The sequence below is a fragment of the Rhinopithecus bieti genome, unplaced genomic scaffold, assembly GCF_001698545.2.
Source record: "Rhinopithecus bieti isolate Rb0 unplaced genomic scaffold, ASM169854v2 scaffold_1853, whole genome shotgun sequence".
NCBI classification, from domain to species: Eukaryota; Metazoa; Chordata; class Mammalia; order Primates; family Cercopithecidae; genus Rhinopithecus; species Rhinopithecus bieti.
In genome coordinates this window covers 1,919,676-1,939,358 of record NW_016804151.1, presented here as the reverse complement: position 1 = coordinate 1,939,358, position 19,683 = coordinate 1,919,676, and positions in this window count along the sequence as shown.

Here is a 19,683-nt window from a genome sequence, read left to right as displayed (position 1 = left end):
CAGAATGTTGCAAGAAAAAAACAAACAATTCCAGTCAAAAAGTGGGTGAAGGATATGAGCAGACACTTCTCAATAAGAAGACATTTATGCAGTCAACAGACACATGAAAAACATTGTCATCATCCAACTGCCTCGGAGAAAATACCCACAATCAAAAACCCACAATGAGATACCATCTTCAGCACCAGTTAGAATGGCAATCATTAAAAAGTCAGGGAAACAACAGGGTGCGTGGAGAGGATGTGGAGAAATAGGAACACTTTTACACTGTTGGTGGGAGTGTAAAGTAGTTGAAACATTGCGGAAGTCAGTGTGGCAATTCCTCAAGGATCTAGAATTGGAAATACCATTTGACCCAGCCATCCCATTACTGGGTATATACCCAAAGGATTATAAATCATACTGCTATAAAGACACAGGCACACATATGTTTATTGTGGCACTATTCACAATAGCAAGGACTTGGAACCAATCCAAATGTCCATCAGTGATAGACTGTTAAGAAAATGTGGCACATATACACCATGGAATACTATGCAGCCATAAAAAAGGATTAGTTCATGTCCTTTGTAGGGACATGGATGAAGCTGTAAATCCTCATTCTCAGCAAACTATCGCAAGGACAAAAAACCAAACACTGCATGTTCTCACTCATAGGTAGGAATTGAACAATGAGATCACTTGGACACAGGAAGGGGAGCATCACACACCGGGGCCTGTTGTGGGGTGGGAGTAGGGGGGAGGGATAGCAACAGGAGATATACCTAATGTAAATGATGAGTTAATGGGAGCGGCACACCAACATGGAACATGTATACATATGTAACAAACCTGCACATTGCGCACGTGTACCCTAAAACTTAAAATATAATAAAAAAGTAAAAAATTAAATATTTTTTTAAAAAACAACCAGTGTCATTTTGCACAGAAATAGAAAAAAACTCTCCTAAAATTCATATGGAATCAAAAAGTAACCCAAATAGTCAAAACAATATTACACAAAAGAACAAAGCCAGAGACATCACACTACTTGACTTTAAATTATACTATAAGGCTACAGTAACCAAAACAGCATGGTGCTGGTACAAAAACAGACACATAAACCAATGGAACAGAAAATAAAACTCAGAAATAAAGCTGCATACCTATAACCATCTGATCTTTGACATGGCTCACAAAAACAAGCAATAGGGAAAGGATACCTTATTCAATAAGTGGTACTACAATAACTGGCTACCCATATGCAGAAAAATAAAACTGGACCCACACTTTTCACCATATGCAAAATTAACTCAAGATGGATTAAAGATTTAAATGTAAGACATCAAACTATAAAATCCTAGAAGAAAACCTAGGAAATACCCCTTCTCAACATCGGCCTTGGCAAAGAATTTTGGCTAAGTCCTCTAAAGCAATTACAATAAAAACAAAAATTGACAAATGAGAACAAATGAAAGAGCTTGTGCATAGCAAAATAAACTATCAATAGAGTAAACAGACAACCTATAGAGTTGGAGAAAATATGTGCAAACTATGCATTCGACAAATTTCTAATATTTAGAATCTACAAGGAACTTAACAACTGAAAAACAAATAACCTCATTTAAAAATCGGCAAAGGACATGAACTTCTCAGAAAAAAACAAAATGCAAGCAGCCAAAAGGACATATGACAAAAATGTTCATCATCACTAATCCTCAGAGAAATGCAAATCAAAACCACAATGAGCTGCCATTTCACACCAATCAGAATGGCTATTACTAAAAAGTCAAAAAATAACAGATGCTGGCAAGGCTGCTGAGAAAAAGGAACACTTATGCACTGTTAGTGGAAATATAAATTAGTTCAGCCACTATGGAAAGCAGTTTGGTGATTTCTCAAATAACTTAAAAGGAAACTACCATTAAAGCCAGCAATCTCATTACTGGGTGTATAACCAAAAGAAAATAAAACATTCTAACAAAAAGATCCATGCATTTTCATGTTCATTGCCATGCTATTCACAATACTGAAGACATGGAACCAACCTAGGTGCCCATCAATGGTAGATTAAATAAAGAATTTATGGTACATATACACTATAGAAAGTTATGCAGCCATAAAAAGAATGAAATAATGTCCTTTGGAGCAACATGGATGCAACTAGAGACCACAATCCTAAGCAAATTAATGCAGGAACAGAAAATCAAATACTTCCATGTCTTCACTTACAAGAAACATTGAGCATCCATGGACATAAACATGGGAAGAATAGGCACTGTGGACTACTAGAGGGAGGAAGAAGGGAGGTGGGTATGGGTTGAAAGACTATCTATTGGGTACTATGCTCATTCCCTGGGTGATGGACTCAAAACCCCAAACCTCAGCATCACACAATATACCCATGTAACAAACCTGCACAAGTACTCCCTGTATCTAAAATAAAAGTTGATTTTTTTAAAAAGTGGAAAAAAGGAACAGAATAGATTTTTTTCCCAAAGAAAACTAACAGCCAAAAGATATATGAGAAGGTGTTCAATAGCATGAATTATCAAGAAAATGCAAATCAAAACCACAATGAGGTATCACTTCACAACTGTTAGAATGAATTTTTAAAAAAGAAAGACAAATGTTGGTGAAGATGTAGAAAAGCCAACCCTTATACATTGCTCATGGAAATAAAATGGGTGTAGCCACTATGGAAGACAGTATGAAGGTGCCTCCAAAAATTAAAAATAGAACTATCATATCACCCAGCAATCCCACTTCTGGGTATGTGTCCAAAAGAATTAAAATCAGGACCTTGAAGAGGTAGTTGCACTCCCACATTGATTGCAGTTTTATTCACAATAGCCAAAATGTGGGAGAAACCTAAATGTTCATTGAGGAGTGGAAAATATCATGTATGCATACAATGAAAGATTACTTAGCTTTATATAAAAGGAAATCCTTTTATTTGCAACTGCATGGATGAACCTGGAGGACATTGTACTAAGTGAAATAGGCAAGATAAAGTGTAATTGCCAGGAGCTGGGAAGAGGGAGACACAAGGAGATGTTTGTCAAAGGGTACAAAGTTTCAGTTTGCAAGATCAGTAAGCCATAGAAACTTACCGACTTGCCTATAGTTAACAATGCTGTATGACATATTTTAAAAATTGCTAAGAGGGTAGATCTTATGTTAAATGTTTTTATCACAAAATAATAAATAAGCAGGGTAGAAGGAAACTTTTGGAGATGATGGATATGTTTATATCACGAATTGAGGTGATAGTTTAATCACGCATGTGTATCTCAAAACTCACCAAATTCAAATATGTACAACTTTTTGTATATCAATCATACTTCAATAAAGTGGTTTTTTAAAAAAATCATAGAAAATGCAAATGTCATTACTTAATCACAAAATTATTTAAATATCTTAATAACATTATTGCCAAACAAAAACCAAGTACAATTTAATATATGAGAATAATAATAATATTATTCCTATTATTATTCTCTTAAGAAAGCCATGATTTCTTTGAAGCAGCACCTATTCCAGCAGAATAAATGTGCATTTCCTTTATTGATTTTAGATGATAGGAGATATAAGTCACACCACAAGGACTATTTTAAGATATGTCTATCGAAGCTTCAAGACATCGCCAATGATGCCAAGATAAACAGTGATATAGGAAAAGTCAAATCTCCTTTCAATGCATTCATAGCCAAAGAAATAATATAGCATTTAAAAGGAAAAATGCAACTGACATCTCTGGTCCTCTTAAAACAGCCTTAAGTTTGCACCCTTAAACATTCATTTATTTCCTCTCACCCTGTCTTCAACTTCTACCATTCCTTTCAGATGCCCAGGGAAATTCCAGTGCTCTCCTGTCTTTGACAAAGATGAGTGCATCAACTGTGGTAGAATTTGCTGGTTCCCTAATGAATGTGTCAGTAACTCATGTGTCTCTCCAAATATTGCTCAGCATGTAATATTAATACAAGGGCTTTCACCTCATTTATACCTCAGACAATAACAATGCAAATGAGTGTGGATGAACACAGAGGTTGGGGATAGGGATGAAGTCAGAGTGGTAAAGGAGGTAGAGAGAAAGGGTGACATGAAGGGAAGTTCCCTTCCTGCCTCTGGGCTCAGCACTTTTTTTTCTCTCTCTCTGAAGTATCAGTTTGCATCAAGCCTGGCTTAGTGAGCACTGTTTGTGAACTTAACCTTCTGTAGACCCTGTAGGGGATTACAAAGAAAATTTTACAAATTTATGAAGCAATCTATTACTATACATGCAAAACAATTAGAAAATAACATAGGGCATTTCGTTACAAAGGTCATTTATAATCAAATGATTCAGAATTTTTGCTTTGGAGAGTCATGGTGAAGAGATGCAGAGGCCAGAATTTATAAAGATGGTTTTTCTGAAGACCCTGGAGTCTAAACTCACTTTGGAAAGGAAATAATTTTGACAGAGTACAGGCATCAACATATTAGAAAGAGTTTGGAGAAATAAATCTGAACTTTTCCTTTTTACAAAAGGAAACATAGTCTCTTAAGAAGGTCATTTTCAAAGGTCATTTTATTTTAGGCTTACTCAATTCTACTTTCCTTCCCAGTTATTTAAAAACCTTAATGATAAATTTACTTTGACTTTATGCTCAGTTGCCTCTCTATGTGGAGTCCAGGTTACTTCTCTTGCAGTGAAATCTTGAAATAAGAAAGAGTAAAAATTAAACCTCAAAAATAAAATGATCCTCTTCCCCTTTTCCTTCCCTCCATAAGAAATGTAGTCCGAAAGCCAATGAGTAGGCTGAATAAGATAGGCACCTAAATGTGGTGGTTAAAGGAGAATATCTTGATGCAAGAAGTTGGAGTCAATGAGTGGGGAGTCTGGCATCAACACAGGAGCCATAGCCAAAGAAAGGTGAGGAGGGTGTCCATGAAGAAGGCCAGCCTGGTGTGGGTGCTTGGGCATGAATAGTGTTGGCAAGACCTTTACAACAATGGTGGCCCAAAGTGGCCCAGCAGAGAAGGGTGCCATCAAGAGTGTGTAATCTGGACATCCTTAGAGAGAGCTGGAAGGAAGGTCATGATGTGTGAGAGCCCAAGAAAGATGCAGAGCACATCAACACCGAGGGTAGTGTAGTACGGGATGTGGGAGCCCAGGTGATAGACGAAGAAGGGGTCCGCATGGGAGGGCAGCCTGGTGTGGGTATCAGAGTCTAAATAGGTTGACTAGGGCATCCACATAGGTGCACGGGGTGTCTGCTTCCAAGTGGAATGAAGGAGGGAACCCAGGTGTTGAATGTTGTAACCTGAACAAGGAAGTATTGGAGTCTATGAGGCCACAGAGGATTCCAGCTTGAGGCTGGAATTAAACATAGGATATCTGAGCTCAGGTGGTGGTAGTCAGGAATCTGTTTAGGAATTTAGGTGGTGGAAACAGGAGTTTAGTTATAAACAGAGAAGTTGATAAAATAGAAAAACATTCAGGATAATAGAAGTCTGAACCATATGATGTTGAACTGCAACTGGAGGTATTGGCATGAAAATATAGATTTTAATATATATATGTAGATAAAGAAATAAACATGATGAAAGTGTGTATGTGTACACATACAAATATATATGTATACATAGATTTATCTGTGTCTATATCTACATTTCTCATTAGTTCTGTCCACTGAGAGGGTCTGGGAGCAGGGACACCTCAAGAACAATATAGCTTCTTCCAGAATATGATTTCTAAATATCATTCTCAGGCCAGGCTTGGTGGCTCACTCCTATAATACCAGCACTTTTGGAGGCTGAGGCTGGCGCATTGCTTGATCCCATGAGTTTGAGACCAGCCTGGGCAACATGGCAAAACCCTGTCTCTATGAAAAAATAAAAATAAAAATTAGCCAGGCATGGTGGTGCACATTTGTAGTCCCAGCTACTTATGAGGCTGAGGTGGGAGGATCGCTTGAGCCCAGGAGGCAGAGGTTGCAGTGAGTCAAGATTGCATTACTACTCTGCAGCCTGGGCAGCAGAGTGACACCTGTCTCAAAAGGAAGGGAGGGGAGAGGAGGGGAGGGGAGAGGAGGGGAGGGAAGGGGAGGGCAGTGGGGAAGGGAAGGAGGGAAGAAGGGAGGGAGGAAAAGAAAGAAAGAGAAAGAAAGATCATTATCTACTGAAAGGAACTAGGATTCTTGGAGCAATGGCTGATTCCGTAGCGGGAGTAGAAAAAGTACAAAAGAAGTTTCAAATATCTTGCTATGCCAGAAAGAAAGTGCTCAAAGAGTAATAGAATTGCATCAAAAGCACACAGAAGCCAGATTGAAGGGCTCTCATTGGCCAAATTATTGACAATTTGAACATCTAAAATAAATATTGGTAGTAATGCATTTAATCTGTGGAACAAAATGGAAATCTATGAGCTTTTGTTGATATGAAGAAATAAAGTTTCATGAAGAATAGAATATTTACATAGCCTGAAAAGATTGTCCTACAAAATACCAAAATACATATGAATTACAAAAGGAAAAAGAGTAACTTTATCCTGGCAAGCCTGGATAATATCACCTTAATCAAAGGACCAAATTAACATAATCAGTAATATGACAAGTCAAAATTGTATGTCATCTGATAGGAAGAAATAAGAACACAACATCACTGCAGTGCTATATTTGCCAAAGAATAACCTGAATCTCATCATGATTCAATGATCAGATTCCTGAATCTAATCTAATCAAACATCATACAAAATCAAATTGAAAGACACTCTACAAAATAACAAACTTGCAATCATCAGAAGTGTCTCATGAACATTTCGAAGAGAAGACTAAAGATGAAGGCAATCTAAAGAGACACAACTAAATGCAACATGTAATCCTGAACTGGATCCTTCTCCTCTAAAAGACATCAGTGTGACAATTGCTGAAACTTCAGTGAGGGTTAGAATAGAATGATAGAAATATCCAGTGTTGGGCTGGGCATGGTGGCTCACACCTGTAATTCTAGCACTTTGGGAGTCTGAGGCAGGTGAATCACCTGAAGTCAGGAGTTCAAGACCAGTCTGGCCAACATGGTGAAACTATGTCTCGACTAAAAACACAAAAATTAGCCAGGTGTGGTGGCAGGTGCCTATAATCACAGCTACTGGGGAGGCTCAGGCAGGAGAATCGCTTGAACCTGGGGGTCAGAGGTTTGTGAGCCAAGATCGTACCACTTCTCTCTAGCCTGGGTGACAGAGTGAAACTCCATCTCAAAAAAAAAAAAAAAGAAAACCATACACACACACACACACACACACACACACACACACATATACACACACACATATATATATCCCAGTGTTAATTTCTTGATTTTGATGGTCATTTTGTGGCTATATAGGAGAATTTCCTTATTTGTTATGAATACATACTAAAGTTTTCAGACGTAATGGGGCATCCTGTCAACAACTTTCCTGTAAGTTCGAGATAGTTTGACAAAGGTCTTAAGTGGAGTTGACAAAGGTCTTAAGTGACAAAGATCTTAAGTTGACAAAGGTCTTAAGTCATTCCTTGGTGACTCAGTAGGGAAGGACATAGGGCTTTTGTGAAGAATGAAGTGTAGACCTTTGTCCTCACTCTTTATTCTCCCAGCATACTCTACAGCACCCAGAGGCTGAGAGAATGATGTGTCTATGTGATTTCATAGCAGAGATGTCCTGGTGTGTGTGCAGGACAGTACTTTCTAGTTCTGAGTCATCAGGTAAAGTGAACTTCCTCTGATCTTTTCAATGTAAATGATTTTTTAAAAGCCCTTCCATTCCCATGCAGGTTAGTCTCTAGTTGTAAGATGGGAGCAGGAGTTGGGGAATAACCCCGGGTTTGGAAAGTTAAGACCTGGTTTGACCTTGGTCTCTTTGAGAATCCTTACCTCTCTGGTTGCCATGAACACCAGCTGAGATATGTGTGAAAACTCTTTGATGTGTGTTATGCAAATGCTAGTATCATAATGGCTACTTCCCATCATCAGGGCTCACAGGAGGCAAAATTAAGGCATAGGTGAAGTTGTTTTCAGTTTTCTTTCTCTGTTGTCCTTTTCACCACTGCAGCAACTATTACTTTGGTGTTCTGATGGTAACTTTGTATTCCCCTCATTGCTTCTACATTTATTATTTGAAAATAATTTGTAAGGAAGATTTGTTCATTTTCCCTCATTTATTTACTTATTCAATCATATATATCAGGATCTAAAAATTCAGAATATATAAAATCAGTGTACATATAGTATATATTCTTGACTCATAGGTATTTATTAATTTATACTCTTTATCTAAGAACAATTTTAGATTTACAGGAAAGTTGCAGAGCTCCCATATATCTCTCACTTAGTTTCGGTTTCCTCCACGCCATCATCTAACATTACAATAGTGCCTTTGCCAAAACTAAGAAACTGACGTTGGTACATCACTATTCACTAAATTCCAGATTCTATGTGGATTTCCTCAGTTTCTCTATCCATGTATTTTGTTGTTACAGCATGCCCTACTGCATTTTTTTTTTATACCTCCTCAGTCTCCTCTGGTCTGAGATAGCATGTTTTTCCTTTATCACCTTGAGGAAAGATATCTCATTCATAATACAATTAGATTCATTTGACATAGGCTGCATTCCATCCTGGGATCCCAACAATATCTTGGGTGATTTTTTATTTGCACACAGTGAAGTTTATTCTCTGTAATGTATACATCTACAGGTTTTAGCAAAAGCATAGTGATGTATTCACCACCATGGTACCATACAGATCAGTTTTTTCACTCCAAAAATTCCCTTGTGCAGCCCATTTGCAGTCAACTCTTCCCACTTCCTCAAATCCCTGGTATCAAATGATCTGGTTTTTTGTGTGTCAATAATTTTGTCTTTTCAAGAACGTCACACATAGCATCATACAGATAACCTTTGGGATCTGGCTTCTTTCACTCAGAAAAATGCATTTAAAATTTGTTTGTGTTATTTCACGAATCTATAGTTTATGTTTATTACTGAATAACTTTCCATTCTATGGATATGCCAGTTTGTTTATCCATTCACCTGATCAAGGGCATCTTGGTTATTTCCAATTTGGGGTGATTATGAATAAAGCATAAAATATAAACTTTTACATATAGGATTTGGTGAATATATTTTTTCAATTCTCTTAAGCAAATAACTAAGATTGGGATTCCTAGATCAAATGGCAAGTGTTTGTTTAACTTTAAAAGAAATTGCCCAATTTTACCAAAGGACTATACCATTTTTGCATTCCCACCAGTCAGTGAATGAGAGTTCCTGTTACTCTCCATCTTTCTCAGCCTTTGGTATTGTCAGGTTTTTTTCAAGACATTTTAATAGTTATTTGGTAATGTATCATTATGGTTTTAATTTGCAATTCTCTACTAACTAATGATATCATGCATTTTTATGTTCATTTGCCATCCACATATTTTCTTTGGTGAAGTATATTCAGATCCTTTGACCATTTTAAAAAGTAGGATATTTGTTCCCTTTTGTTGAATTTTCAAAGTTGTTTTGTATATTCTATAAATTATTTATCAGATATTTAATTGGGAAATATTTTCTCCAAGTCTATGGGTTGTCTTTTCATTTGCTTACCAGTATTTTTCACAAGGCAAAGCTTTTAATTTAAATAAAGTTTAGTTTGCTCTTTCTTTTATTGCTTATGCTTTTGGTTTCATATACAAAAGTTACTGCCAAATCCAAATTCATGTGGGTTTTCTCTTATATATTTCCCTTGAGAATTTTATAGTTTTAACTCCTCCATTTAGATCTATGATCCATTTAGAATTAATTATTGTGTATGGTACAAGGTAAAAGTCAAAGCTCACTTATTGCATAAGGATAACCAATGGTTCTGGGACTACTTGTTTAAAAAGTGTATTATTTTCTTATTAAGTTGCCTTGGCATCTTTTGCTGAAAATCAATTGATTATATATAAAAGTGGGTATATTTCTGATTTATCTTGTTTATTCCATTATCTAGAGGTCTCTCCTTAGATCAATACTCTACTGTCTTTATTACTGTAGCTTTATGGTTATAGCTTTATAGCTATAGCATTTTTAAAATCAGGTAATATGAGTCTTCCAACTTTGTTCTTCTTTTTAAAAATTGTTGGCTATTCTCAATCTTTTGCATTTGTAAGTAAATTGCAGAATTGGCTTGTCAGTCTCTACAAAGTTTGCTCAGATTTTGATTGAAATAACACCAAATCAACATATCAATTTTTGTATAATTGATATCTTTTAAATATTGAATCTTCTGATCCATAAACATAGTATATCTGCTTATGTAGGGCTCTTTAATTTCTCTGAAAATAAGGTGTTTGTTGAAGATGCAATAGCACTATGTGACAATTAAGGTCCACACGGAAAGGCACAGTACTTAGAGCTATCTAAAGCAGTGTAGTACGGTGACAAATACCTTCATATATTTAAAAATCCACTCAGGTAAGTGCAATTTAGTAATTAACATCATGATGACTCAAAGTCATTAAGAGAGTATTAAATGCTATCCAGTGTATTGTTTTTGGTTTTTTATGCAACTTTTGAGTACAGTGTACTGTGTTATATACTTTATTTAAAAATTTCGGAATTCCACAAAACATTCCTATGAGATAAAAATTGTTACTATCTCCATTTAATACGTGGTAAACTGAGGACCAGGGCATTTCGAGTTGTTCATTTAGTCGTCATTGGCCCACTAGCAAATGGTGCCTCAAAGTTAACATGTTCAAATGACTCTCCCCTCTCCTCACCAGGACCTCTATATTTGCCCCCATATCACTCCAGCCATGAGCAGGAGAGTACATGGAGAAGCCTCACCTTCTCCTCCTCACCCAGCAGCTTGTAAATCCTGTATCCAGGGTTGCACAGTTTCTATATTCTGTCCAAATTTCAAATATCACCATCAAAAATAACTACCATATCTTTATTATTATACTCCCTGGCTATACCACAGTTTTAAATTTATTTAATTGACAAAAAATGTATATACTTATTGTGTACAACATGATGTTTTAAAATATATATACATTGTGGAATCTAGTATATTGTTTAATAAGGCCAAACAACATATACTTTTAAAGAAATCTTTTCATTAATATTTAGAAAATAAAAGAAACATACTATGGAGCTTAAAAGAGAACTTTTCAGTTAAATGGAAAATTCACTAAAAGAAATAGTTCATNCTTTATTATTATACTCCCTGGCTATACCACAGTTTTAAATTTATTTAATTGACAAAAAATGTATATACTTATTGTGTACAACATGATGTTTTAAAATATATATACATTGTGGAATCTAGTATATTGTTTAATAAGGCCAAACAACATATACTTTTAAAGAAATCTTTTCATTAATATTTAGAAAAATAAAAGAAACATACTATGGAGCTTAAAAGAGAACTTTTCAGTTAAATGGAAAATTCACTAAAAGAAATAGTTCATTTCCAATGATGATGAAAGATTGAAGCACCTTTACAAAAGACATTCTTTTTAGTTTTAAAAGTAAAATAAGCATACCAGATTTATCATTCTACCTGGGGAACTCCCTGAGACAGATAGTAGGAGTTTTTCTTTCATTATACTTAGGGCCTTTCAAGATGTTTTTTGATCTTGTTTGTGATTTCAGAAAGTGGCTCACAACGTGTCAGGGCCTCTAAGAACTCCCCACAAGAAATGCAACCTGTTTTCTCTCACTGAAAAAAAAAAAAAAAAAGGGAAACCCTGGTTTTCTTGTAGATGTACTTTGGTTTCACAGAGAAGAGATGAAAGTTGTCAGCTTTATTTTTCTTTTCCTCATAACACCAGGTAAATCTCCTTTGACTTTGTAGCTTTGGTACTTGGAGGCTGAATCAACATAGACAAAAGAACAGTCAAGGAACTTTGCTCACTTTGGGCAATCATTTTATGCATCACACTTTTCTATGATTCTATGCAAAATGCCCCAAAGTTAGAATATTAGAGTCTAGTTATACATTTGAGCTACTCTACTCAGTCAAGGCTGAACCAATTACACAAGGCCTCAAAAGTTCATTCATATTATGTGCTATAGACTCAGCCTTAGCAGATTATATGGTAAGAAACAGTGAAAACTGTTTTTCGATTAAACATTTCTATTATTGTAAAAATTATTTAATTCTGTTCTGGAAGGCTGTGTTGGTACATACTATTATCACTGGGAAGGTTAAATGTGGGAGGAAGGAATAAAATAAAAACTATGCCTATGGAGGATATAAACTACCATTTAGCTTTCATACATCTTCCATTATTATTATTATAAAACATTCTCTGGAATCCTGAAAGACACTGATTTTTTTAACCAATATTCTATTCCCTAGTAGTAGAAAATAATATTTCACTATAAGACTTCTGTTTCTCCTTTTTTTTTTTTTTTTTGCCCTGATGATTTTGACCTATGCATATTTCTCATTTTATTTTGCTCAGAAAAAAATATGAAAAATGTAATTGAACACTTCATGTTCACATCAACAAAATGTCACATTTTTCAAAGTAAATTACAACTCAATTCAATCTTTATACCATTCATATATGGTATTTAATATTGTATGAGAGCACTCTTGGTCCTATTTGGCCTTTTAAAGACTTTTCAATTGGCCCATATTACTTATCATGGAAACCATATGAACAGGGCACATGTACTACACACATTGCAACTCAGCCATCCACACTTACCTCACACTCTAAAATCCCCTGAGATCGATGGGGTTCTTTGCCTCATTTGAATTCTCTTTCATGTTCTGAGACTCACCACTCATCTCTGCTCTTACATTGTTGATATTATTTTAGACCTTTTATCCTTTTAGATACAATATCAAAATCTGCCAGTTAGAATGGTGCATCATAACTTTGGATAAGATCCTGTTACTTACATCACTCCACCCAGCTCCACTTGGGTTTCTTGGACATAGATCCTCACTAAGATTTGCCTAACTGGAATAGAAGCTGAATGTTAGTACTAGGCAGGTTAAGATTAAAAGTAATTTAGAAAGAAGACAAGGAGGGCAGTTATGGTACTGCTGCAATAACTATGTGAGAGATAAATGAAAAGAAGGAATATATCAAAGTGAGTATAGAGAGCAGAATAAGCAGGATTTTGAGGGGCTTAGGAGAAAAGGAATGACATCTGTGTTCCTTGCTGGCATTATTTAAGTTGTCCCATTCACTGAGACAGAGGAAACAGAGCAAGCAGATTTGTGGGGAGAAGACACTGAGACCAGGTGTGGATCTGTGGGGACTGCAATGTCCGTCAGACATTTTGATGAGGATATCCATTGGCAGCAAGACATCTAGGTCTGGAATTCAGGAGAATCTACACTGGAGATATTAATTTGGAAGCAGTGAAAGAGATGGGAAGGAATAATATCACCCAGAGAGAGTATGCAGAGTGAGGGGGTACTGAAAGATGAAGTCTTATGGAACAACAACAAAAAACAAATAAGTAAAAAGTATGAAACCCAGTGAAAGAGATCAAGTCAAGAGTGGCCAGAGAGATAGAAGCAAAATCCAGAAAGGGTACCACAGCTCTCCTCTTGACAATTAGATTTAGCATTTTGAAGAATTTTGGTGACCTTAGAGAAAGCAGTTTCAGTGAAGAGATAGGAAAACTAAACTATGTTTATTGAAAAATAATGGAACCAAGGAAGTGTTTGTAGAAAACACAGATAACTTTCTTGAAGAAGCTTGATCATTAGTAAAAGGAATGAGATGATGCTATAGGTTTGGGAACTTTGGTGGTTGTTTTTTGTTTTGTTTTTTGTTTTGTTTTGTTTTGCGGGGGTGGGGGGGTGTTGTTGTTGTAAATAGGAAAAGCTTAAATATGCTTCTAAACTTCAGGGGAGGCCAGGCGTGGTGGCTCACACCTGTAATCCCAGCACTTTGGGAGCCCGAGGCAGGAGGATCAGGAGTTTGACTCCAGGCTGGCCAACATGTTGAAATTCCATCTCTACTAAAAATACAAAAATGATCTGGGCATGGTGGCAGGAGCCTGTATTCCCAGCTACTCAGGAGGCTGAGGCAAGAGAATCGCTTGAACCTGGGAGGCAGAGGTTGCAGTGAGCCGGGATCGTGCCAGTGCACTTCAACCTGAGCGACAGAGCGAGACTCCATCTAAAACAAACAAACAAACAAATAAACAAACAAAAACTTAGTGGTAAGGACTGAAAAGAAAGAATTGCTGAACCCCCCGCAGGAGGCAGGAGAAGATGGTATATAGATGAAAACATCATATGCCATGAGATGGAATTGAGAGTTGAAGATGACTGCAGGTAAAAATAAGTTTGTAGATGTGGAGGTGAGAAACTGAAATAATTGATATGTAATCACTCCATTGCTACCTTTCATGTAGAGACATGATCAGCTGTGAAGAGTGAGAGTAAGAGTTTTAAATGTGGTAAAGGATTGGCATAGTCACTGAGGAAATTGCAGGCAGAGCCCAGGTGAGGATGGAGACCATTAGCTGTGTCAACCTATTACCCCTGTTGTTTTCTCCAAGAAGATGAAATGTTAGAAAAAGTGGATACCATGGAAAGATGTTAAGATTTTATCACGTAGGACTCACCCAAGTTGAAATTTAATGAAGAAGGCATAGGAAAAGAATGGGAATTAAGTGATTTGAAAGTAAAAAATTGAAGTAATGTACCACAAGATCTAGTCCAGAAAGCAAAGGGAGTGAGGCTAGGAGAGGATAATGGAGTAGTCAAAAAAGGAGGAGTTGAAATATCTGACGTCTTTTTGGATGAAAGAATAAATAACATTGAGGTAAAGAATCGGGAGGATAGTCTGGGTGTTAATTGAGATAGTCAGGGTGTTAATCAGGGCCGGGGTTATATATTTTAAGATTTCATAGATTTAATAACTTCAAATGAAGATAAAGTTTAGTGTGTGACCTTGGGTGTCATTTGCTAAAGCCTATTGTGGAGTAAGATTGTTGAGTAGGTACGTCCAGGAACTCTGAGGCTAGGGCATTGAGTGCATCATCCCCTAAACACTGAAGTCACCCAAGATAATTATGACTTGGGAGTTGAGATAAAACTTTTGAATGTGGGTAAATGATGGCAAAAATGGTAGATGGCACAGCCCAGGAGAGGTAAAGGATGGTGAAAAAAAAGGCATGAATTTAGAATGAGGAAAGTATTTAAGCAGGCATAGAAGTGTAAAGCTCTCCAATAGTAATTCTCAAACTTTGGCATGTGTAAGAATCACCTAAAAGGCTTATTAAAAACACACATTGCTGGGCCCTATCCCCAGAGTTTTTGATTCAATAGGTCTGGTGTCGGGCCAAGAAATTTGCATTTCTAACAAGTTCCCAGGTTTGGAGACCACACTTTCAGAACCACTCTTCTGGAAGCATCTATAATGAGAATTTAGCAGAGATGACCTTGCCAGACATGAAAGAATAAACAGCCTCCATAAGATAGGACCCAGGTCAGAGAGTAAAGGTTTCAGAGGAGAGTTGCAATTCTAGTTCTTATTAAAGAAACAAGTGGAGAAATCATTTGTCAATGTGAATAAGGATGGAAGAACTCTATTCAAATGGTTTAGAGGTTCTCAAGGATGTCGTAAAATAGGTTAGAGAAAGGTCAGCAATGGTTGGGTATATGATGCTCTAGGGAGAAGCACAGACTGTGGAGAATAAAGAAGAACCTACAGGGCTCCAATTTAAGGGGGCAGCTGATGAAGACTAGGTTATAAAGTCCTGTGTTAACAAAGGCTAAGATGCCAAGGCTGCCAGGTGAACCTGGAGCTGGCTCAGCCACCAGTAGACATTGCTGCTCTTGAAATAGCAAATAGGACTTAAGTCTTTATCCCATAGTGAAACCAAGGGTGCGCTAAGATATGGGGAGTGTACCTAAGTTCTCTGCCTATGCAACTGGTCAGCTCATAATTCCTTTATATGAACAACAGGAAAGTGAAAGATGGGAACTCCTGGGGTATTTTCTCTTGATTCAACAATGTTCAAAGGTGTGGCCTTTGGTGACATAGTCTTATGTGTAATATCAAGATTTGGATTGATGTCTAGAGATGACCAGCTTGTTTGGAGAGTACCCAGAATTTAGATATTAACTAACCTATGCAAAAATGCAAATCCTTTTAAAATGTGTGAAATTGTTAAATGCTAACTGGTTTTCAGTGATATATGTGAATTATATTAATAGAAAATTTCAAACTTTGTCACTTACAACATTAAAATTATATTTTAATTATAAAAATTCTTTTTAATAGCCACTTCAAATTTTAGTGAGCTCATCAGAGGCTGACATATTTAAAATATCTTTTACACTGGGCTATTTTTCTTCAGACTGCTTGAAAGTTATTTTGAATAAAAGATTATTTTCTCATAAATCTACATGAATTTATGTTGTAGTAGTGAGGTTACCTGGCTTGGATATTTAGTAGCTGATATCAGAACTGGAGAAAATTGTATTGACAGCTGACTTTAGAGATCTTTCTCTGTTCTTCCTGCTCTTCTATTTTGTTGTATCTCTTTATGGATAAATATTCTATAATATGAAAAAAGAAAATATTTTTTCTATATATTTTTCATGTGGTTTTATAGTTTCCTTTTAGTGCTGTCATTTCATTTGAAAAGTATCATAATATTTCTATTTTTCTACTACTATTTGTGGTGGAGCTGGGTTTTATTTATTCAGATAATAAAACAACATTAGTTTTCCAGGCCTTGGAATAAACCTCTGTGGTTCATGGTTTCAATCTCCATGTTTAAGTCTCTGGCCTTGAGGTACTGCTATGGGAGTCATCTTTCATTTTTCATCAAATAGCGTATGTTTTCAGCTGAGTCATTTTCCTTAACCTGTTTCCTGTTTGTAGAATTTTGGGAGCCCAACAGTCATTTCCAATAGTCCAATAGTCCTCTATCTGTTCATTTAAGTCAAAGCTGGCAGTGTTTCTGCAGGTATACAATTCTCTGGAAACTTGTGGGTCTCCTGTGTATGTCATGGAAATTTACTCCATTAGAAAAGAGACACATACACTCCCACTCCACTGGACATCTCTAGGTAATCTCAGTTCTAGTTCTGGCATCTGCTAAGATGGCTGAGGGGATCTAGTAGTTACATATCTAATCTCTTAAAAGAGTCCCCTATATAACTTATGATATTTTGTTCCTTTCAAGGTAGTAGCAAAAGATTGTTCAGTCACAATCCTTGGCTTTCTCACCAGAGCATGCTTTCTTGACACTGAATTCTATTTTAGCCTTTTTTTTTTTTCTTTTGCAATTTGGATAGAGTTCTCCAGAAAGACAGAACCAAAAGGATGGATGGATAAATAGATGGGTAGACAGATGGATGATAGATACATTAGATAGATAGATAGATAGATAGATAGATAGATAGATAGATAGACAGACAGACAGACAGATTGATTAGGGAAATTTGCTCATGTGATTATGGAAACTGAGAAGTCCCAAAACAGGCCATCTCCTGTCCAAGGGCAGGAAAATAAGAGTGTCTCAGCTCCAGGGAAGTGGGGAGAGACAGCGAGGGAAGACACCTATGTACCTGTGTTTAGGACAGTTCTTCCCCTCTCAGTCCATTGATTTACATGTCAATCTCCTCTTAAAACACCCTCACAGACACACCCAGGAATAATTATTTAAAAGTTCTCTAGGTATTCCTTAATCCAGTCAAGTTATGACATAAAATTAATTATCACAGATAGACTAATAATGTGCCAAATCATCTTGTCCTGTTTCCTTTTCGCTTAACAGTTCTTCCCTTAATTATCTCTGCCTTCTCACATTTTAATACAAGAAGCAAGAAGAAACTGGGCCACACCTTCAATGCTTTGCTTGGAAATCAAATTTCCAAACAAATTTCCGAATTCATTACATACAAATCCTGTTTTCCTCATAACTGCAAGAAGTTTTTAAACTAAGCTTCCTGTCATTATGTAACAAAGATCCTCTTTTCTCCTGCTCTCAATAACATGTTCCTTTCTATCTGAGCCCTCACTGTCAATACCTGTAACATCTATATTTCTATAAAAAGTCTATTTATGATGATTTTTATATTCTCCAAGGCAACATATTTTCTCTACCATGCTCTTCACTTCTTTCTGAGTCCTAATTAGCAGTGTCATTTGCATGCATATTTTTACTAGCAGTCAGCTCAAGGCAATCTAGGGTTTTTCTGTCATGTTCCATGAAATTATTCCAGTCTCTATCATTGCCCAATACATAAGCCACTTCCACATTTTTAGGCATTTGTTACACAATGCTTCCTAACCAAAATTTGTGTTAGTTTTCTATTGCTGCTGTAACAAATTACCACAAACTTAGTGGCTTAACACAAATTTATTCTCTTACTATTCTGTGTAAGAATTGCACTTAGCTGTAATCAAGATATGAACAGGGCCGCTTTCTTTCTGGAGGCACCAGGCAAGAATCTGTTTCCTTGCTTTTTCCAGCTTCTAGAGGCTGCTTGCATTCCTTGGCTCATGGCTCTTTCCTCCTTCTTCAAAGCCAGGGCAGAGTATATTCAAATTTCTCCCTCACTTAGACATTCTTGATGCCTTCTTATAAGGATTCTTGTGATTATATTGGATCTACTCAGATAATCCATGATAATCCCCCCATCTCAAGGTCCTTAACTTAATCACACTAGCAAAGTCCCTTTTGCCACATAGGGAAATATATTCACAGGTTTGGGAGGTCATTATTCTTTCTACCACAACGTGAGCACTTAGATTATTGATTTGAGATCTTTTCTCCTTTATAATATATTCACTTCGTGCTCTAAAGTTTCCTCTCAGCACTGCTTTAGTTGTGTCCCACAAATTTTGATCAGTTGTATTTTAATTTTCATTGAGTCCAATGTTTTTCCCTCTTGAAACTTCCTCTTTGACCCATGGATTATTTATAAATACGTTGTTTACTTTTCAAATGTTTGAAGACTTTTATTATCTTTTTAAATTTTTATTTATTTATTTTTTTGAGACGAAGTCTCGCTCTGTCGCCCAGGCTGGAGTGTAGTGGCACAATCTCGGCTCACTGCAAGTTCCGTTTCCTGGGTTCACACCACTCTGCTGCCTCAGCCTCCCGAGTTGCTGGGTAATTTGTTACTACAGGTGCCTACCACCACACCCAGCTAATTTTTTGTATTTTTACTAGAGATGGGGTTTCACCATGTTAGCCAGGATGGTCTCAATCTCCTGACTTCATGGTCCACCTGCCTAGGCCTCCCAAAGTGCTGGGATTACAGGGGTGAGCCACCACGCCCAGCCTTATCTTTTTTTATTATTTCTAATTTGGTTGCATTGTGATCAGAGGACACACTATATAATTTCAATTCCTTTAAATTTTTTTTTTTTTTTTTTTTAATTTTAGGATCAAGATATAGTCCATCTTGGTGTGTGTTTCTTTGGAATTTGCAAAGAATTCTGTTGCTGTTGGATCAATTGTTCTATAAATGTCAATTATATTTTGTTAGATGGTGTTGTTTAATTCTATATTCTTGCTGTTTTCCTGTCTAGTTTTCAGTTTTAACGGAGATGTGTTGAAGTTTACAACTATAATTGTGGATTTGTCTAGTTATCTTTTCAGTTTTTACTTCAATTATTTTACTTCTCTGTTGCTTGGTGCATATACATTTAATGTTGCTCTGTCTTCTTAGTGGAGTCATTCCTTAATTATATAATATATC